The 21867-nt window shown below is 34.7% G+C and overlaps 1 protein-coding gene across 8 annotated transcripts in view; it reads right to left on the bottom strand.

Moving 5' to 3' along the window:
* LOC103881450 (caspase recruitment domain-containing protein 18) overlaps window positions 1-21867 on the bottom strand; it is a 269585-nt gene that overhangs the window by 88784 nt on the left and 158934 nt on the right. The window contains exon 6 of one of the 8 annotated variants that reach the window (XR_004177380.1): window positions 7451-7563. The exons of the other annotated variants lie outside the window; for them this stretch is intronic. The gene's annotated coding sequence lies outside the window, so the exon portion shown is untranslated. The remainder of the gene's footprint in view (window positions 1-7450; window positions 7564-21867) is intronic. 8 annotated transcript variants of the gene reach the window in all.

Below are 21867 nucleotides of genomic sequence, written 5' to 3'. Positions count from 1 at the left end.
AGTGGTAAAAGTCTGCTTTACTGCTGTTAAGTGTTGCTAGAAAAGAAAAAGAGATGACAGTTGGATGAGCTTTAATGAAGGAAATTATTATTTTTCACAAGTCAATGACCCACATAAGTTATGCCTGATTTCCATGCCAGTTAAAGTTCATGTGATTAATGGAGTCATTTGTAACTTAACTTCTGGAATACAGTTGTGAAAATGCAGAAAAGTTCCCAGTCTCCTCTCCCTTTGATCAAACTCCTACTTGGGAGTCTGCTTTATACTCTAGCTGTGATAATCTTTCCAAGAATCTTTTTCATAGATCTGTGGTTGAATCATTCTAGAAGTGTTGAACCAAGTATAATGAAAGAGGTCATGTTGTGTAAGTCACTAAAAAAACCATCTTTATTCCTTTCTCCAGTTGTCTAATTTTTTTTTTTTATTTACCAGGGGAAAAACAATGTGGAGGATACCTTCATTTATGCTAATAGCATATTAAATCACACTAATTCACACTTTGAGTGGGCATCTTTCCCAAGTGATCAGTCAGAGCTAGTTCATGTCTGTGTTCAGTAAACCTCTATAAACACGGATCTCATTTAACAACCGTCCATTCCTTTCCAGCCTGGGAGCTACCGTCTCTATGCTGCTATTTCCTTCCTACCAGCTCAGGTGTGGGATGCCTGTCAAAATTCATCTTCTGCACCCTCTTTCAGCTGTTGTTGCTGCTATTTTTGTGCTCCATAGCATCCAGAAAAGTCAACTCTTCAGTATGAACCAATGCTGATTACTGTAGTCATTGACATAAAAGTCATCTGGCCTCTGCCAGGATCACTAATATAAACACGTCCATTACTAGCTCTGCTTCTTCCTCTTCTTTGGACTTCCTCTTCCTTGGGCATAAAGCCAATCACTCATGATCCGGCTACTACTTAATTTGCCAGTGTCACGCAGTTATATAATGAGTACTTGTAATTCTGATAAACCCCCATGGTCTTACTCACCTATGGAATGTAGCATGTGATGTTTCTCTCCACCAAGTATTATTTTTTCCTTCCCTCTCTTTTACCTTAAATATTATGGTTCATTATGTCTTAATGTATATATTGCTTCTGTTGGGAAAGTGTCCCTGACCACCAAGACTTTAAGTCCTATTCTCCTTCTGTACTTTGGTAGCAATCTGTATTTATAAGCAATATAGAGCTTTAAAACGTGGCATCAAGAGCTTCATAGTTCTTACATCTAAACATTGCCATTCACTAGCTATGTAAATTTGGAAAGTTAGTCAATCTCTCTCACATGTATCTTCTATAAAACTGGAAAAATAATCTCTAAATTACAGTTTTGCAGGATCAAATGTTAAACAGAACACATATAAAAACGAATCCCAGTTCCTGGAGCTGTGAGTTTTTGTGTAGTATTCTGTCACTATCTTTTTAATGAACATAGGCAACCCTAGTGTTACCTGGTAATAAATCTCAGCTCATGATAGCACAACCTCTCTGCTGAGTCATAGCTGCTAGGTGCTAAAGCTTTTGATAGACATTTAACCAGGACATGCAAACTGAGCAGCCTGTGTGTTTAAACATCTCTGACTGTCCAGGTCCTCACCTCCAAAGCAGAAAAATCTGTCAGCACAGCCCAGTTATATTTAGAGAACTAAGTGCCATAAGTTTGCAGGGTGGCATGAAAGCATCTGTTTATGCCCCTCTACCAACTGCTTAATTTCACATGCATATAACTTTGTGTTTTTTAATAATAGGACCTCTCACCATTCTCTTCTATAATGCAGAGGGCACATCAGTCAATTATATAAAACATATAGATACGACTTCCAAGGCCTTTTTGCCTCCAGGAAGACAGAAATTCCTGAGGAGTCCTGGTAGCCTCTAATTTCTATGTGAATGCCTACAGAATTTCACCTGACTTTTAGACTTTTTGTCCAAAGAAAGAACCAATGAGAGACTAATTTCCAAAACTGTAATTCCAGTGGAAAGTGGGCTAAAATAATGCACCATCTTTCCACAGAGAGCTATTTCTTTTACCTTATTCTGATGTCATTAGATGGAGAGGTTTTCTGCATTCTCAGGTCAGATAAAATTATTTGACATTGATAATGTATTTGCTTTTTCTGAGAAGTAGCAAATTATTCTCTCTTGAAGCTGATGGGAAGCTTTTTAAAAGCAAGTTTGAGTAGAGCGTGGTGGCACATGCCAGTAACCCAAACACTTTGGGAGGCCAAGGTGGGAGGATCACTGTGTTCTGAGACATGGCTTAGTTGCCTGGGCAGTGTATACCATTAGCACTAAACTTTAGGGACCGGCTATACTAGGCCACAATCCATGTATTCCTTGACAAAACAATAGTAACAGCAAGAACAAACCTCAGCTGGCAATAAGTATCTTAAAGAACACCAAGCAATTCTACACACACACACACACAAACACATACACACACATACAAGTGATAAAGAAGCAAAATGGTTTTGGTTTGACATCTTTACTGATGTCAGAAAGAATCAAATGAAATGAAAGAGGTACATTAAACATAAGGAAGGATTTATCTATGTAGGTTGGTTGATGGACACTGGGGCAGATCTAAAGGCAGCCTGTGACGTCTTGCAATGACCTGCATCCTGTCTAAGGTTAGAGATGTAAATTAGATGGTCATTTCATGTCCTTTTAGATTCAAGGAGTTACTAGGAAAAATCATTCACCACTCCCAATAATTATTTAAAACACAGAGATAGTTGGACCCTGGCATGCTGTCTGCCTCAAATTAGACTTTTAAAAAGTGAAATGACCTGTGTTACTCCCCACCACCTACCAACCTGCCGTGGACACTAGGATGGTTTTATAATAAGAACAGCAATTAATTAAAAGTGGAAGCAAAAGATGAGAAATTAATGTTTTCCCTACCGAAAACTTAAGGCCTGCCTTAAGCTAAATTGCAAGATTCTCTCTGTAACATCTTCTTATCTTTTCCTGACATTCTTTCTTTCTTCTCCCTCTGTCTCTTCCTAGCATCCAACAGGCTCTATGCCCAATAAGTGCTATGCTAGGACATTGATTCCAGATACAGTCTCTGAAAAGCATGATATCTTTCCTGGTTTCATTTTCCATTTAGAAACAAAACAAAACAAAAGTATGTTCTTAGGCTTATTCTCCAAAAATGTTGCTTTCAAATAATCTATCCAATAACGCATATTAAGTAATGATCGTTCACATAAATGTTCACTGAGCTTAGCTAGATGAACTGGTGCTAATATCCTTGGAGATCCATATACATATTCGTGTTTGAGAAACTTGGCCCTTTCCCAAAGGAATGACTTCTGTAGTAGGGCTGAGTGTAGCAGGCCCCAGTGGAGACCTACTTATAGTGTCTACTAATTGTTCAGACTAGCAACTCCAAACTAAACTCAGGGTCTCCATTACCAAAGTCTGAGAGAATCACCAGTACATATATTCACTCATTTTTCTACTGGGTTTTTTATTTGTTTTTATTGATTCATGAATGTGTTTTCTATACTAAACCCTTGTCTGCTACAGATGTTTCACGTATCTTCATGTCTGACCCTTATTTCTGAACATTATTTTGTTCTTTAAAACAGTTTTAGATTTAGCCTAATTTATCAATATTTTATTATTTTTGCTTTTGACATCATGTTTAAAAACTACTTCTTTACATTCAGGTCATTAAAATGTTTTGTGTTGTCTACTAGAGTTATTTCTTCTATTTGGAGAAATATTGAAACTCTAATGTTTAACGTATAAAAGAAAGCTTCAAATGATAACTGTAGAATAACATTTCTAAAACAATGTAATGCCACAGACATGCTACTTACATCCAGTAAAAATATTAAAATATACCCAGGGAGGTACATATTGAACATCATGTACATATTGTGATTCTTTCTTAAGCAATAAAGAGTCAAACAGGCCTAAGTACTGGCACAAAGAGAAATCCCACATTATTTAATTTCTTTTATGAAAATCATTTAAAGAAACAAGACAGTATATTAAAATTTGCTAATTCCACTTAGTGGGTACATAGATGTTTATTATATTCTATATTTTCCTACATTAAAATTCCTACTAAAAATGGTGGAATAAAATATTTAAGATTTCTTCCTTATTTAAGCCTTAGTTCCTCTGTAATTATGCCTATAGTATGATGAACAATTTACCCAGAGCAGCATATACAATAGTAAAACCCATAACAATAGCAACAGCAGCAGCAACTATGACAAGTTATTTAGCACAGGCTATTTAACAGGTCTTATGTAAACCAAAGATTTGCATGTATCATGTCATTTATCCATGATAAATGCTATTATTATAAACAAAATTTTATAGATAAAAATTACAGGAGGAGATAAGTCAAAGAGTTAAGTGTCACAAAACTATTAAGTGATTCTGCAAGAAGTAGAAAATTGGATCAAATGGGCTTGCCTTAAAAGTTGGTATTGTTGTCAGAAATTTTGAAAATGTCATCTAAAGATGTTAAACGCTAATCCTGAGAACCTGTTCATATGATGAAATATCACCCTGTGATTAGTTTGTGTTATATGGTACATTTGACCTTAATATGGTAAGAGGAGCTGGATGGGCCCTGATCTAATCACATGAATATCTATAAAAGCAGAATGTTTTCCCCAGCTGGTGGCAGAGAAGATTATAAAAATGAGAAGGACTTAGTGCTTTGTTGCTGGATTGAAGATGGAAGGGACCGAGTGAGAAAGAATGAGGGAGATGGCCTCTAGAAGCAGAAAGTTAACTTCCAGAAGACAGTCAGCAAGGACCAACAACCTGAGACCTAAAGCCACAGGGAAATGGATCATGCCAACCACTTGAATGATCTTGGAAATAGATTCTTTCCCTCAGGTCTTAAGATAAGAGCCCAGTCTGGCTGTCCCATGTTTTGGGCCTTGTGAAAGCGTGAATAGAGAGAAAATGCAGTGTAGTCCACCTGGACTTCTGACCTACACAACTGTGATACATTAAATGGGTATTCTTTTGAGCTACTAAGTTTGTGGTAATTTGTTATATCAACAATGGAAAAGAGAGTCTGACTTATCTGTAACCACTATGCAACACTATCCCTTTATGTAACTTTCCAAGAGGCTGTCCCTTCAACTAAACTTCAATTGAACTCTAAAAGTCATACCTACCATCATCACTAATAAAAATCCTGCCATCTACCACAAAACCACTACAATTAAGACTAATACTACTATAAAAACACTAATTAATTATTGCATACATATACACAGACATACATACGTATGACTATCCTGTGCCAGGAACAAATCAGGCTCCAGTTACAAAGATTCTGATTTAACAGGCTTCAATGGAAGTGGGAACCTACATGTTTACACAGTTCCTAAGATAACACTTACATTATCAAGATTAAAAAAACAATCAGTTAGTTACTGTTATGGGTTGAAACGCATCCTCCAAAATTCATATGTTGAAACCACATTTGGAGATAGGGCCTTTAAAGAGGCAATAGAATGTGGCCATTAATGTGGGTTGCAGTTCAGTCTGGTGTGTCCTTACAACAAGAGGAAATTTGAACACAGAGAGACATCAGAGCTACGCAGACACAGAGAAAAGACCATGTAGGACACAGTGAGAATGAGGCCATCTGTACATCAAGGAGAAAGGGCACAGAAGAAACCAAACATGTCAACACCTTGATCTTAGACTTCCAAAACTGTGAGAACATAAATTTCTGTTGTTTAAGACTCTCACTTTGTTATGTTTTGTTAGGGAAGCAGTAGCAAAACAGGTACCATTTATTAATTTTCTATTTATTATTTCATCTTATCATTTCTTTTATTGGTCTCCATTTTATAGTGGAGAGAATGGAAGGTTAGAAAAATTTAAGTAATTTCCTAGGGTCACACATGGAGGCTTTGGTATTGGAATTTAGATTCGTACTTGATTTGTTTTTCTGTCAGAATCCAAGCAACATTATCTCTTTTTGGAATTCTTTGTCATAATCTAAATTTTCCATTGATAAAGCACTGATTATAATTTATATAGATAAATCAGGATTCCAAGTACCAAACATACATAGGAAATTAGTTTTTATAAATCTTTTGAATAATTATATATGTCATAGGACTTATTAAGTTATTAAATAACATCTTAGATGCAGGTATGTTTCTATATTTTCTTTTTTAATCCAGGAGCAAAATTAAACAATTGTGAAATTTCCAAGTTAACATACACAAAAAGGCAGCATTTTATGCAATAAGTAGAAGAAACATAATAAATTTCTATGAGTCATTTTAATTTGGAAATAGACATTAGTCATACCTCATATGACATTAACTAAAATAGGCAAACTAGAAACTCTAAAGTAATTAGAATGGCTTTTTCCTAAAATGGTCAATTGGTGTCAAAAATAGGGGATTAAGTAATATAACTTGGAGAAAAAGGTAAGACAGCTGAACAAAAGTCATGTCACTGAGATGAGATATGATTTTTAATTTTTAAAAATTAAAAATACAGATTTTAATTTAAAAAATGATTTGAAAGAAGGAATCTGAAAAACTACATGTCCACTATTCTATTTTATTGTCATTATATTCTAGATTTTATTTTAAAAGTTTTCATTTTTCATACAACTATATTCAACTAATATTTATATTAAATTATAAATATTGTAACTTTTATTTACATTAATTATAAGCTTTTTTTATTACAAGTAAAATACAAGAGCTATTTTTAATCAACTTTTTAACACACTAGTTTTAGACAATCTTTCATCATTATCAGCTTATGTTCAAGGTCTGTGATTAGAATTCCTTTAAAACAAGTAGTGATAAATACAGGAAAACCAGAGATCAAAGGTGATCAACAGAACAAAAGTCACAAGAGGACAGGATCTTAGAAGCAAATTACTAATATGAAAATGCTTTCAGAGTTCATTAACAGGCAAGTTGAAAAACAAGGCAAAATGGACCTGATTTTACATAAAAAATAATAGCAATATTTCGTCTTTGCTAATGCACTTAAGCAGCTTTTAGAAAAATATCCTGCTATTCACTTCAAGGAACAAATTCATATGTTATCAGCAACTATTGAATGTGAGGTATTATTATAAGGCCAATTTTTAAATAAAGTCTGTTTACATAAAAAAAGTCACATTCAATGCATTTTTGTTGGCAAACATAGCTAAATTTTAATCTAGATTCTTTGTTTTTTTAAATATGATTAAGTACATATAGTAACTAAAACAAATATTCTAGCTAAGGTCAAGTTGAGTCCATTACTAGCTAATGCCTGTAATGCGTCTATGCTTGCAAGCCGAAATTAGCATTCTAAAAATTAAAGGCGATAACAGTTCAGCCAGCATTTACAGGTCACAGTAAATTTACCAGAAATAGGAAAAAGATACATTACAAAGAGTTTTCCTCAATTATAGGCTGCTATAAAATTGTATTATTTGGGGAAATTACCTATTTCCTTTCTTCTCATCATGCCTTCCATACGTCATTTCTGTAGAATCACTTTATTTAAAAGAACTATATTTTTAGTGAAATATCTTCAAGGCTTCAGCACATAAAGTCCACTAGAAATAAATGAAGAAATTTCAGAGATTATGTAATCATGAAATACCAGAAATTTGAGGAATATATCATCAGAGTGTACTTAGAGAAACAGAGCACAGTGAGCATTATGGAAATGAGAGCTTTTTTACTGAAAGACTGAAAACCAGGGGTGGAGGAACAGAGAAGAAATTACTAACCCATCTTCCAGAAAATTTGGTACGGGGGTAAGTTGCAGCTTGCAGGTAAATGTAAGTAACCTAGCATGTTGAGGCATCAAATTCATACTGGCAAGAAGATGTGGCAAGATATGAAGGAAGTAGTTGTCTCAGTTTAGGTACGAAGTCTTCGGGCTTATAGACAAGAGTATGGGGCTGAGTTCACTGTTGGGCAGCAGAGTCAATAGTTGGGAAGAAAAGCTAGGGGCAGAGCAAAGGAGAGTAAAGTTAAGCTGGAACGTGCCAGACTCCTTTGAATCTGTCCATCATTGTAGGTGACCAAAATGACTCCTAAGATTAATGGATGTCATTTTACTTACTTCATTGTAGCTCCCAAGGACATAGTAAAGGGGATTTGGGAAAAAGGAGTTCATGGTCTTAAAGCTGACTTAGCACAATTTTACCCAGAAAATAAAGAGACAGTGGCTAGATTAGGTTTCTGAACAATATAGTCAGAGGAACTCCACAGTTTCCATAAATTGTCTTAAGGGTATTTGTGAAACTATAAAATTGTAGGTGAAATGTATACACACACACACACATGCACACACACACACAACAAACTCTTATGACATATCTTCCTGAAAATGCACATACATATATATATATGCTTATTAGTGAATGTGCATTTTTGGGTGCAGATGACCTAAGAGCTTTCTTAAAGTTATGCGAGACATTTAAGGTGCAAAGAGAAGAGAAACCACTTTTTCTAAAACAATACTTTTCATAAATATAAAACCGTCATTTGTCTAATTTTGCATAACTGGTGACAGAAGCAATTTTTTATTTAATATTTAATTTTTATTGTGTGCATATAATGAGAGAAGAACTATGGTTTAAAAAAAAAGAATGCCATTTTTGCCTTCAAAAAGTAAGTAATATAACTAGTAGGAATGCTTACATGTATATAGTAGCAATAATAAAAAATTATAAATATATTAATATAATCTGTGTGTATAATAAACATATATAAAGAGAGGTAATATTTCATGTTTTCCAATTGCCAGGAACTGTTCTAAGTAACTTTAAATGCATCATATTACTTATAGTTTAAGGAGATCCATGCTATCATTTCTCACATTTTGCAACTGAGAATGCTGAGGCACAAAATATTTAAGACACTTGCCCAAAGTCACATAGTTAATAAGTGGCTGAATTTGAATTTGAACTCGATTCCCAGAGTCTGTGCTTTTAATCAATTATATTATAATACTTTTATTGATATGGGTACAGAATGTAATAAGAATATCAGAGAAAAATGTTCTAAATCTATCCATGGGATTCTGTCTGCTTCACAGAGGAGGAATTTGAGCTGAGACTTGAAGAATGAGTAAAGATTTGTTCCATTTTTACAACGACATTTGAAACAATGAGAAAAATGTGTGCAAAGGATGTAGTAAGAAAGAAGTACATTGATATATATATATATATATATCTGCAAAATTTTCAAGGAGAAGAACGTGCCAGAAGATTGGAAGTTAAATAAGTGTATTCCTTACTGCCTATCCATCCATCACTTATTTAGACTATCTAAAGAACTTTAAATTGTACAAATAAGTATTCCATCTATCATTTTATTTGGCATTTATACTAATGTAGCAAAATTGGACACTGATAAAAGTTTGGACTCTGGAATCAAACACACATGGTTTGAATCCTGACACTGTGATGTCATATACAAGAAACATTAGTCATATTTTGAAATAATATGTATTAACTCTTCAGTTTTTCTCAGAGATTTTTAGTATGTGACATTGAACAAATATATGAATGTCTTTAGAGCTCAGTTTTCTTATATGTAAAATGAGAATTATAAAAACATAATTTCTTAAATAAAATGATGCTATTATCAAAATATATAGCATAGGAACATCATTAATTTGTGTTTTTTAATATGCTAGGTAGACGGAATAGCAAGTATAAGACCTTGAATTGGGAATTGGGGGTATTTTAGGAACAGAAATAAGGTGCTAATATCAACAGATACTAGTGAAAAAGGGGAAGAATTCTGTATAAGACGGAGACATAGGCAGTATCCTGAGCATACAGAGCATTGTAGACGTAAATAGTGTTTGGGAATTTAGTATAGAGGTTTTGTTCTAAATATTGAAGGATTCCACCAATAGCAGACTAGCCATTCTTCGTAAGTGGAAGTGGACTTTCTCCAACTTTTATCACATGCTAGTTTATGCTATAAATCAAATCGCAATCAATTTAAAATGTTGAAATTATAGAAAGTCTATTCTCCAACTATAGTGAAAAGAAATCACAAATCAATAACCAAAAGACAGTTGGGTGATTCCAAGGTATGTGGAAATTAAAAACACAATCCTTAAAAGACTTTGAGTCAAATAAGAAATAAAAGGGAACATTAGAAAATATTTTGACCTCAACAAACTAGGCACTGAAAGATCATACCTCAAAATAATAAGAATCATCTAGGACAAATCCATACCCAACATCATACTGAATACACAAAAGCTAAAACCATTTATCTTGAGAACTGGAGCAAGACAAGGAAGTCCACACTTACCTGTCCTATTTAACATAGTACGGGATGTCCTAGCCAAAACAAGCAGGTGAGAGAAAGAAATAAAGGCACCTAACAAGGAAAGGAAGAAGTCAAATTACCTCTCTTCACTGATGATATTATTCTATACCTAAAAAACCCTAAAGACTGCCAAAAGATTCCTGGAACTGATAAACGACTTCAGTAAAGTTTGCAGGATAAAAAATCAACATACAGAAATCAGTAGCATTTCTATATATCAATACCATTCAAGTTGAAAGCCAAATAATATCACAATCCCATTTACAATAGCCACAAAATATAATGAAGTACCTAGAAATACATCTAACCAAGGAGGTGAATGATCTCTGCAAGGAAAACTACAAAACACTAGGGAAATAAAACAAAAATGACACAAATGAATGAAAAAACATCCCATGCTCATGGATTGGAATAATTAATATAGTTAAAATGGCCGTACTCTCCAAAGCAATCTACAGGTTCAGTGTGATTCCTATAAATACCAATATCATTTTGCAGAGACTAGAAAAAAAAACTCTTCTAAAATTTATATGGAACCAAATAGATCTTGAATAGGCAAAACAATCCTAAGCAAAAACAACAAATCCAGAGTCAGCACATTACTTGACTTCAAACTATGCTATAAGGCTACAATAACCAAAATACCATGGTACTGGTTCAAAAAACAAATACATGGACCAGTGCAATACAATACAGAACACTGAAAGAAAGCCACACACCTACAGCCATTTTATCTTCAATAAGGTCAACAAAAATAATAAAAAAGGAAAAGATTCCCTATTCAATGAATGGTGTTGGGATAACTGGCTAGCCATATGCAGAAGAATGAAACTGGATCACTATCGTTTACTATATACAAAAATTAACTCAAGATGAAATAAAGATTTAAATGTAAGACCTTATACTGTAAAAGTGCTAGAAGAAAAGATAGGAAATACCATTTTAGACATTGACCATGGTAAATAATTTATGACTAAATCCCCAAAAGCAATTGCAACAAAAACAAAAATTGACAAGTAGAACCTAATTAACTAAATAAAGAGCTTATACACAGCAAAAGAAACTATTCACACAGCAAACAGAAAACCCACAGAAAGGGGAAAATATTTGCAAACTATACATCCAACAAAAGTCTAATATCCAAAATGTATAAGGAAGTTAAACAATTCAACAAAAAACAATCCCATTAAAAAGATATACAGACATAAACAGACATTTTCTCAAAAGAAGATTTACAAGCAGCCAACGAGCATTTGAAAAAAAAAAAAGAATGCTCAATACCAATAATCATTAGAAAAATGCAAATAAAAACCACAATGAGATACCAACTTACATCACTCCCATGGCTACTAATAAACAGTCAGGAAAAAAATAAAGAAGATGCTGACAAGGCTGCAGAGAAAAGGGAATGTTTATACACTGTTAGGGGAATGTAAATTAGTTCAGCCCCTGTGGAAAGCAGTTGAGGGATTTCTCAAACAACTTAAAACAGAGCTATCATTCAGCCTAGCAATCCCTCTACTGGGTATATACACAAAGGAAAATAAATCATTCTACCGAAAAGACCTATGCACTTGTATGTTTATCACAGCACTATTCACAATAGCAAAGACATGGAATCAACCTAGGGGCCCATAAACAGTACAACGGATAAAGAATGTGGCACATATACACCAAGGAACTCTGTGCAGCCATAAAAAAAAATAATGAAATTATGTCCTTTGCAGTGATATGAATGCAGCTGGAGGCTATCTTCCTAAGCAAATTAATGTAAGAACAGGAAATTGAATATTGCATGTTCTCACATATAAGTGAGAGTTAATCATTTGGACATTAAGATGGGAACAATAAATACTATAGTAAACTATCTCTTATTATTGCTAATAAATTAGTTTAGGATGGTTACAGAAAAGATTATCAATGTACAAAAACAGTTGTTTTTCTATATTCTACGAATGAACTATATGAAGATAAAAATTTACAATAGTAGCAAAAAGAATAAAATACTTAGGAACAAATTTACCAAAGGCAATGAAAACCTGTACACTGAAAACTATAAATATTACAGAAAGAAATTAAAAGAAAATATAAATAAATGCATATGTTATGCATTCAAGCATTTGAGGCCCAAATATTTTTAAAATGGCAGTAACCTAAAAATTAACCTACAATTTCAAGATGGTCTCTATCCAAACTTCCCCTCCTTCTTTTGGCAGACATTGACAAGCTGGTCCTAAAAGCAACATGATAATTGAAATGACACAGAAGAGTCTGAACATTTTTTAAAAGAAAAACAAAATTAGAGGACTCATTCTGCCTAATTTTAAAACTTACTACAAACCTACAATAACCAAGCTTCTGTGACACTGACATAAAGATAGACATATAGATTGATTAAAAGAATCAAGGCCAGAAATTAAGCCATACACCTATGGTTAATTGTTTTTCAACAAATATACAAAGAGATTTCAAGATGAAATAATAGTTTTTTCAACAAAAGATGCTGAGACAACTAGTTATCAACATGCAAAGGGGCGAATTTAGACTCCTATCTCACATAATACAAAAAAATTAAATCAAAATGGATAAAAGACTTAACCGTAAAAACTAGAAGTGTAAAACTTTTTGAAGAAAAATACAGAAATAAATATTCCTGACTTTAAATTTACCAACGAAAGAAAAAATAGGTTAATTGGACTTTCTCAAAATCAAGAAACCCATTTTTCTTTTCAATAACACTGTTAAAAAGGTAAAAACATATTCAGACAATGAGAGAAAATATGTGCAAATCATATATTTGATACGTATCTAGCATCCAGAATATAAAAAGAATCCTTACAATTCAACAGTAAAAGATGAATAATTAAAAATGGGCTTAGGATTAAGATATTATTTCAATGTAGATAAACAAATGGCCAATAGTACATAAAAAGATGCTCAACACTATTCATTATTAGAAAACTACAAATCAAAAGCACAATAAAATACTGCTTCCTATAATTCATAATGACTATAATAAAAATGGAAAATTCAAGTGTTGGTGAAAATGTGGAGAAATTAAAATTCTTATACCTTGCTCACTGGAATGTAACATGGTACAGCTAACTGGAAAAACATTTTGGCAATTTCACAAAAAGTTAAACGTAGAGTCACCATATGATTGAACAATTCCACAGTCAGATATATAAAACATATATTTCCACAAAATATGTACACAAATGTCGTTGCAACTTTATTCATGTTAACCGAAAAGTGGAAACAAACCAAAGTCTATCAATTGATGAAGGGAGAAACAAAATGGATATATTTCTACAATGGACTATGATTTATTCATAAAAAGGAGTGACATAGTGACACATGGTAAAACATGGATGTATCTCGAAAACTGTATGCTGACTGAAAGAAGCCAGACACAAAAAGGCACATATTGTGTGATTCCAATTATATGACATGTCCAGCATAGGCAAATTCATAAAGACAAAAAGTAAATTAGTAATTTCCAGAACCTGCAGGGAGGGGAAAATGGGAAATGACTGCTAGTAGTTATGTGTTTTGTTGTTGTTGTTGTTGTTGTTTTGTTTTTTCTTGAGATGATGAAAATATCCTGGAATCTGATAGTTGTGAGGGATGTGTAACTGTGAATATACTAATAACCTTTAAGTTATGCACTTTAAGAGGGTGAATGTTTTCACACTTGAAGTATATCTCAGCAAAAAACATCAATGAGAATGGTTAAAAGAGACATCTGTACCCTGGGCTCCTCTAGCTTTAAACTGACTTGTCAACTCCATGTGTTTGTCCATGCCCCCCAACTTTCTATGGAGCACCCACAGCAATTGCAGAATGGCCAGTGCCCCGCTACTGCTCTTGGTGGTCCTAATTAGATCAACCTACCTAGACTCCAGGTTTCTCCCATGAACTTATAGGAAAAAGGTACTGTGAAGGTTTTAATTCACATAAGAAGTCACATAAGCAACAGTGATTCCAAGAGAACAATGGCCAGAAGCATATTGTATTTGAAGGGTGCCAGATGATTACTTGGCATTTGCATGTTGAAGTACCGTCATGGCTACTAGGCACTCTTTCTCCCATTCTGGAGTTCAAGATCAAGAAGATATTGGGAAAGAAGGCCTTCCCAGGAAACCGACAGTGAACTGGTGGGAGATGTGGAGAACTGGCACATGCCAGTATGGGACAATCGACCTTCAGTAGCCCCAAGAGATATCAAGGGAATTGCTCAAGAGGAGAAATTTTTGATATAACTAGCACAAGCATCCACGAACCATAACTGAAGCTGGCTGAAGGGCCAAAACAAAGTTCTAAAATTCCCCAGTCAGGCATTAACCCTTTAGTCGCTGGATTCTAGGAAGCTGGAAAAATAACTAGGTGTACAACCAGAGAGGCTGGGACAGAGAGTGAAGGATAAATAAAGTCTTGCTTCAAGCAATGGGTTTTTTAAACTAGTCTAGAGGTAGTAAAATATTTTAACGTTCAGGATGATCATACCTTTACCAACAGAATGATCATACCTTTGCATATTCACTGAATTATCAGTTCTAATTAAAATACAACCCGATATTGAATTCACCTCATTACGTCATGAGGTAATTGAAAGAATGAATCAAGAACATATCTTAGGTTCTAGTTGGAGCAAATAGTTGCTACTAACTAGGATAACGTTGACTAAAGAGAAATAAGATGAGAAGGGGTAGTGCAGACCTTTCTATGGGGCATGTGAAATTGACCAGCTAATAATCATAAAATTACACATGTTACAAATGAGAATGATTATAAATCCCCAACTCCTTGGGAAAATTTGGATCTAGAAATATTGATTTGTGATGGCATTTGAAAATCCGGGACTCCATGAAATCATATAGGGAGAGTTTGTAGTTAGAGAAAAGGGGTCTAGGACCAAGCCCTAGAACACATCAATACTCAAAAAAGAGGAGAAGGAGCCTGCAGAATTTGAAGAAGCACAGTCCAAAAGACCTCCCTTACTTCTAATATCACCTGAATGTTTAGGAGTTTCCCCAAACCACCATTATACTTGATAATTCTCTAGAACTACTCATAGAACTTACTGAAAATTGCCTCTCATCAATATGTGACAATATGTATGAAGTTTTACTAACCACGGAAGCTCACCTGAGCCTCAGTATCCAAAATTTTTACTGAGGGGTTCCATGGTTGACTACAAATATGGGTGACCTTCACTCTCCAGCCTTTCTAGAGACAGAGAAGATACCTCTAGGGCTCAAAGCCTCCATTATAAATCACACTTTTAAACTATCCAGTGGCCAAGGCCCCCTGGTAAATAAGGACATTTTAATCAAGGCAGGACATTCCAAGGGCCTACAGACCACCTTAAGGTAATGTAGGGCAAAGGCCAGATGTTTCTCTGTATAAGGTTAATTCTTTACTACATAGAGCAAATAAACAGTTTGAGGTGGTAAAGGAAGAAAGGAAAAAGAAAACGTTTCAACAGCAGGGGATTCCAATAGCTAAGACATAATATTTCAAGAAAGAGTGAGTATTCAGTTGTTTCAAATTCTAAGTTTCAATAAAGATAAGAACATGGATGTGGCCAATGGCTAATAAAGCAACACCATGACCATGGAAACCTTGAAAAGGATGTTTTAGTGGAGTGGTGAGACTTGGTAATGTGGACAAAAATGAAGATAACGAATATAGAGTGTAGAGTTTTCTCTAAGGGAGACGAGACATTGAGTAGGAGCTGAAAGGAGAAATGAGGTTATGTGAGGAATACTTTAAAGATAAATAATTCCTGAATGTGTCCATACATGACCATAAAATATCGAGTGGATCAGGATTTGTTGAAATGCAGAAAGAAAGAATGCATGTTAAGGGTAAGTGCGGGAGACAGAAAAAAATGAAGCCAAGAACCGAAAAATAGGGACTACACTATGATAGGGCGGGAACATTTCACTCATCTTAATAGAAGTGCAGGCTGTGGTGAAGAGAAGATGAGGTAGCATTTTTGTTGTTGTTGTTGTTTGTTTGTTTCCATTAACTTCCATTTTATCAATGAAGTGTGAGGTTAGGTTTTCAGGCCAGAATGAATTAGGAGACCATGCTAGTGGTTTGACGAAAGAAAAGTAGGTATAAAACAGTTGTTTTCAAAAGGGGAGAAAGTAAACACACTAAACATAGTAGAATAGTTAAGAAGTATTGAATTCACAATAGCAATGTATTGTGTATTTCAAAGTAACCAAGAGATTAAGATACAAATGTCTTGCCACAAAAAACTGACAAGAAAGGTAAGAGATATGTTAATTAGATTGATTTGTTTATTCTATACTGCATGTATAGATATCAAGACAAAACATCACATTGTACCCAACAAATGTATATAATTATGATACATCAATTAAAATAACAAAAAAGTTAAAAAAAACTCAAGTGGATACCACAAGCACGTTTGTGAGATTATATACCTACAGCCATTCCCTGTGACTCCAATGGATGTAGAAAAAAGAAAGGGATTTGGAGGTATTGACAAGCAAATGGTTGTGATGGTGGACCCGGATTCCATACTGTGTAGATAGGGATGGAAGAGAAGGGAGCAGGGGACACAGCTGTATTGGGTTAAGAGTGGATTGGAGGCCACAATGACACAATTGTTTTAGTCACTGCTACTTGATGTATCTGTTAAAAACAGACACTACACTTTCTATAGATGCTTGTACATTGATAAAATGATTTGGTTTACCTAGATGTCAGTACAATACACCATGTTTTCTCATACTTGGTCTCTCAGTTTGTTAGTTTGTGTCATTTTTGCTTGACACACTCATGCTCAGCCAATATTCCAAAAGCACAGCCATTTTGCTAAATAGTTGGGGGTCAAGGTGGCTTCCAATTTATGCCACACTTGAACAAAACTAACTCTCCTACAAAGTACTTCCTATTCTGGAAAGGTTCTCTGTGTAGCCTTAATTTTCTTTCCTGGCCATTCCAAGACTACCCCAGTTACCTCAACACTTATGTGACCTTTAAAATAAAAGTTTCAGGTACTTGATCCAATATGGTTGTTTCACTTTTAATATCCCCTTTCTTTGCGTACCTAGTGAAATTCCTCTCTTTGGTTGGCAGTTCCTATATGCATGTTCCTGAAGGAGTTAATTCACTGACATGAGATAATACTAGAATGACTAAGAAAACAAGGAGAGCTTTTGGGAATTGAAAGAGGTTCCGACTAGGTAATTGCCCACTGTAGAGGTCATCAAGCATAGCAGTTATCATCAGTACATGGCCTGGGATTAAGTGCATAGTATATATAAAGGAAAGTGAGATAGGCTGACAGCTCTCAGGAATGGACACCAGGTACTTTGAGCCAGGGAAAAGTATGAAGACAAATGGGCCATCTATGTCTTCTTGAAGATTGTCAGAACAAGGTTCTACCAGAATTACTAATGTTCTTGCTAGGTCAAATAGCAAATCACTCTTAGAATAATGACTAAAACTTATGTCATAATTTGTAGAGTCTCTTAAAGATTGTTCTGCTAGATTTCTTTGGTGGAAAGAAAATTCATTTTAATATAAATATAGATCAAACTTGGCAAATTAAAGAGCAGACTCTGTAGTTAAGCACAGGACGTATAAGGAATATATGTCCTGAATATACCACTGCTTTATTCACTGTACATTTTTATTCTTTTGTTCATTCATTCATTCATTCATTCATTCATTTATTAGAGACAGAGTCTCACTCTGTCTCCCAGACTGGAGTGCAGTGGCAAGATCATGGCTCACTGTAATCTCAAACTCCAGGGCTCAAGCAATCCTCCCACCTCAATCTCCCAAAGTAGCTGGGACTACAGGCATGGGCCACAGCACCAGGTTAATTTTTGGATTTTTTGTAGAGGTGGGATCTCACTATGTTGTCCAGGCTGGTCTCCAAGTCCTGGCCTCAAGCAATCCATTTGCTTTGGCCTCCCAAAGTGCTGGGATTTCAGGCATGATCCACCACACCTGGTCTATTTTTAATTTTGTAAATCACCAAAATCCATTGGTGACTAGGAAGTCAATTAATGGTTTAGAAAACTACAGCCTGGTGGAAACACCAACAATTAACGTTTATTTGTAAGTCTGCATTTTATAGGCTAAATTACAGGTGAATTCCAACTAGATATATATCCTCTCTCACATTTGAAAGTAATTGGCAGCACTGTTCAAAGTCTTAGCAATGAATCCAAAGGAGAAAGTTATTTTTCTTAACATGTACATAACATGTAAAAGAGTAAAATACCATTGGCTTTTCTACTGATGTGCTTCTTCTGCAAAAGGAAAATTTAATTCTCTTGTGTTGTATATCTGACTCCATATACGTGTGTATAGAATCAGATATTAAAAACATAATTTCCAGGTAATACAATATTCACAATTTATTGTGATACTGTTTAAATAACCAAATGTTCTCTTGTTAAGGGATGTCTAAATGACTGGAAATAATTGAGTTGACTTTTCTAAACCAGAATAGTTAAGCATACATTGATTATATTCATGCTCTGAAAATTCTGATTTGCTAGAATTCATTTACTGTAACAAATTGAAGAAACCTAGTTTTTAGGTCATATATTGTTCATGACAAAATTGCATGGGAAATTCATACATCTGCTCTGTCTAATACATTATGGATACATAATGTACCTTTTTGTGGACAGAAATGCCAATCATGGTACTTATGATAATAGAGTTAGTTGTATTTTTGTAGTTGTATATATTCTGACAGTATTAAGATATCCTGAAAATAAATTCAGTAGCTTCAGCATTAGGCTAGATATACCTTTCAGCTGTCATAGAGACTCATAGAGAGAGGGAAAAGGGCAAAATATATTAATATTTTCACTCTTTCTTCAGAGTCAAAATTGTCAATATTATTTTCACTTTATGTACAGAGTTTTCAAACGTTAAATGTGAAAGTAAGTTAAAATTAATAGATTGTATGAAAATATTTTTATGTCATCCCTAGGACAAGTAAACAAAGGCTGCTGATTGATGAAAAAATAATTCCCTTGTTCTGACTAATACACTCACGCACCCATGCATTTCCTTCCAGTCACCACAGCTAGCTGACCTTAGGAAACTCAAGTAATGACAAACTAAAATTAGTAACCACATGTCCTTTGCCTAAAGCAAGCCACAGCTGAAGGATGAAAAACTAGAGACAGAGAGAAACTCACTGTAACTTGAAATTGTGCCTAGTACCTCAGTTGTATATTAATTGTAAGCATTAGGTTTTACTAATCTATAATCTTATCAACAAAATCATAAGACTGAAATAAACATTGAGAGATCAAACAAAATCTATATACTTTTCTACAGGTGAGAGGTGAAGCCAGCTGGACTTCCTGGGTCGCATGGGGGACTTGGAGAACTTCTCTGTCTAGCTAAAGGATTGTAAATGCACCAGTCCACACTGTGTGTCTAGCTAAAGGTTTGTAAACACACCAATCAACACTCTGTGTCTAGCTAATCGGGTAAGGACTGGGAGAACTTTTCTGTCTAGCTAAAGGGTTGTAAATGCACCAATCAGCACTCCATGTCTAGCTAAAGGTTTGTAAACACACCAATCAGCACTGTAAAAACGGACCAATCAGCTCTCTGTAAAATGGACCAATCAGCAGGATGTGGGTGGGGCCAAATAAGGGAATAAAAGCGGCCACCTGAGCCAACAGCGGCGACCCCTTCGTGTCCACTTCCATGCTGTGGAAGGTTTGTTCTTTCGCTCTTTGTGATAAATCTTGCTGCTGCTCACTCTTTGGGTCTGCACTATCTTTATGAGCTGTAACACTCACCATGAAGGTCTGCAGTTTCACTCCTGAAGTCAGCGAGACCATGAACATCTGAAGGGACAAACTCCGGACACACCATCTTTAAGAACTGTGACACACACCATGAGGGTCTGCCGCTTCATTCTTGAAGTCAGTGAGACCAAGAACCCACTAGAAGGAACCAATTCTGGACACAGTGGGACAGTTTAGAAATATTACAGACAGTTATAAGGATAGGAAACTGCTGAATATTGCCTGAGCTCCTTAAATGCAAATTTTCTTCTGTGCAAAGCTATAATGAGTCAGTAATCACTATAGAACACTTCCAAGGCTCATGAAAAATATGAACCATGAGAGAAATGATTGTATTCCTGATAAATATTTTAGGCTTTGTCCCTGTATAGTCAGGTATTTAAGTGGGAAGCTCCAAAGTGGATTTTCTCTGACTCAAACCAGAAAAGAGAATCCAACTAAAAGCCAAGTTTCAGGTCTATTACTGCTTCATTGGTTTGTTTTGTGAGCATCCACTTTTCTTTTAGTTTATCTTTTACAAAAAGCAATTTTAAAATTTAGCTTTTTAACAGGAAAACATGTTGGCCACATACCACTTAATTTGTTGTTTTGTTTTGTCCTTGCCTTACATTTTGTCATTTAAAAAATAATTCACCTGTTTTGCTTTCATACCAGTTTCTAATGATATCGTTAATAATAATAGGAGTATTAATAGAGATGGTATTTATCACCTTCACTTTGTGTGTCATGCTCTCTGCTAAAGTCTTTATATCATTGGCTTCAAACTTTGAACCTTAAAATCACCTGGGGAGCTTTGAAAAATTCCAAAGCCTGAGTTGCACTTCATACCAATGAAACGGAATGTACAGGGGATGGAAGCAAGACATCAGTATTTCCTGGAAACTACTTTTTTATTCCACAGAAACCTTTGAAATAGTGTAATTATGGTGGCTGTCTGTGCATGCCTTGTCTGGTAAACTGGCATTGGTTCCAAGCTCCATTGTTTATGAGTTCTGTCACATTAAATACTACTTTATTTCACTATACCTCTTTTTTTCATTTGTAAAATGAGAAAAATAATTAGTTGCTCCCTTACAGTGTTGGTAGCAAGTTTATTTAATGCAGATAAACTTCTAAAATGACCATAGTTATTACTTTATCCCCATTCAATAAGTGAAAACAATAAATCACAGAAAGTTGAGCAACTTGCTAAAATGTGCACAAATAAAGGCTCCACAAAGCCTGAATGAATGCAGTCCAAGCATGTATAGCTTAGATAGCAATTATTTCTTCAAAAGGTATGGTTCTGACTTCCTTGATCTGTTTAAAATAGTGTAATCCAAGAGGTTAGCTGAAGAGTTAGGTTAAAACACCCAAGGGCATGTAGTTGTATAGACACCAGTGCCTTCTACCAACTGCCTGTGGAGCTACCTATTTGTTTCTTGCTTCTTGTAAAGACAACTCAACCACATAGATTTAAATTACAAGCATTCAGGAAATATAATTCCTTTTGTTAACCAGACTTTAATTCTGCTTATTCTCTGTGAATAACGGATGCTAACTCTAAAGTCTGTGGCATTCTTATGTTCACTGTGGCATATTAGTGTCTTTAGTATTCAAATAGATAAGGAAAATTAGCTTCCTTGAATATAAGACTGCAAGGAAGGTGTCGTTTATTTCTAAGAGTACAGAATCACTGGAATAGATTTTTAAAATTCTAATTGCTGGTCTTTACACTTTTTTTTTTTT

Source organism: Papio anubis, chromosome 12 (assembly GCF_008728515.1).
Source record: "Papio anubis isolate 15944 chromosome 12, Panubis1.0, whole genome shotgun sequence".
Classification (NCBI taxonomy): domain Eukaryota; kingdom Metazoa; phylum Chordata; class Mammalia; order Primates; family Cercopithecidae; genus Papio; species Papio anubis.
Note: the sequence above shows the minus strand (reverse complement) of the source record. Positions and strands in the feature narration are given on the sequence as shown.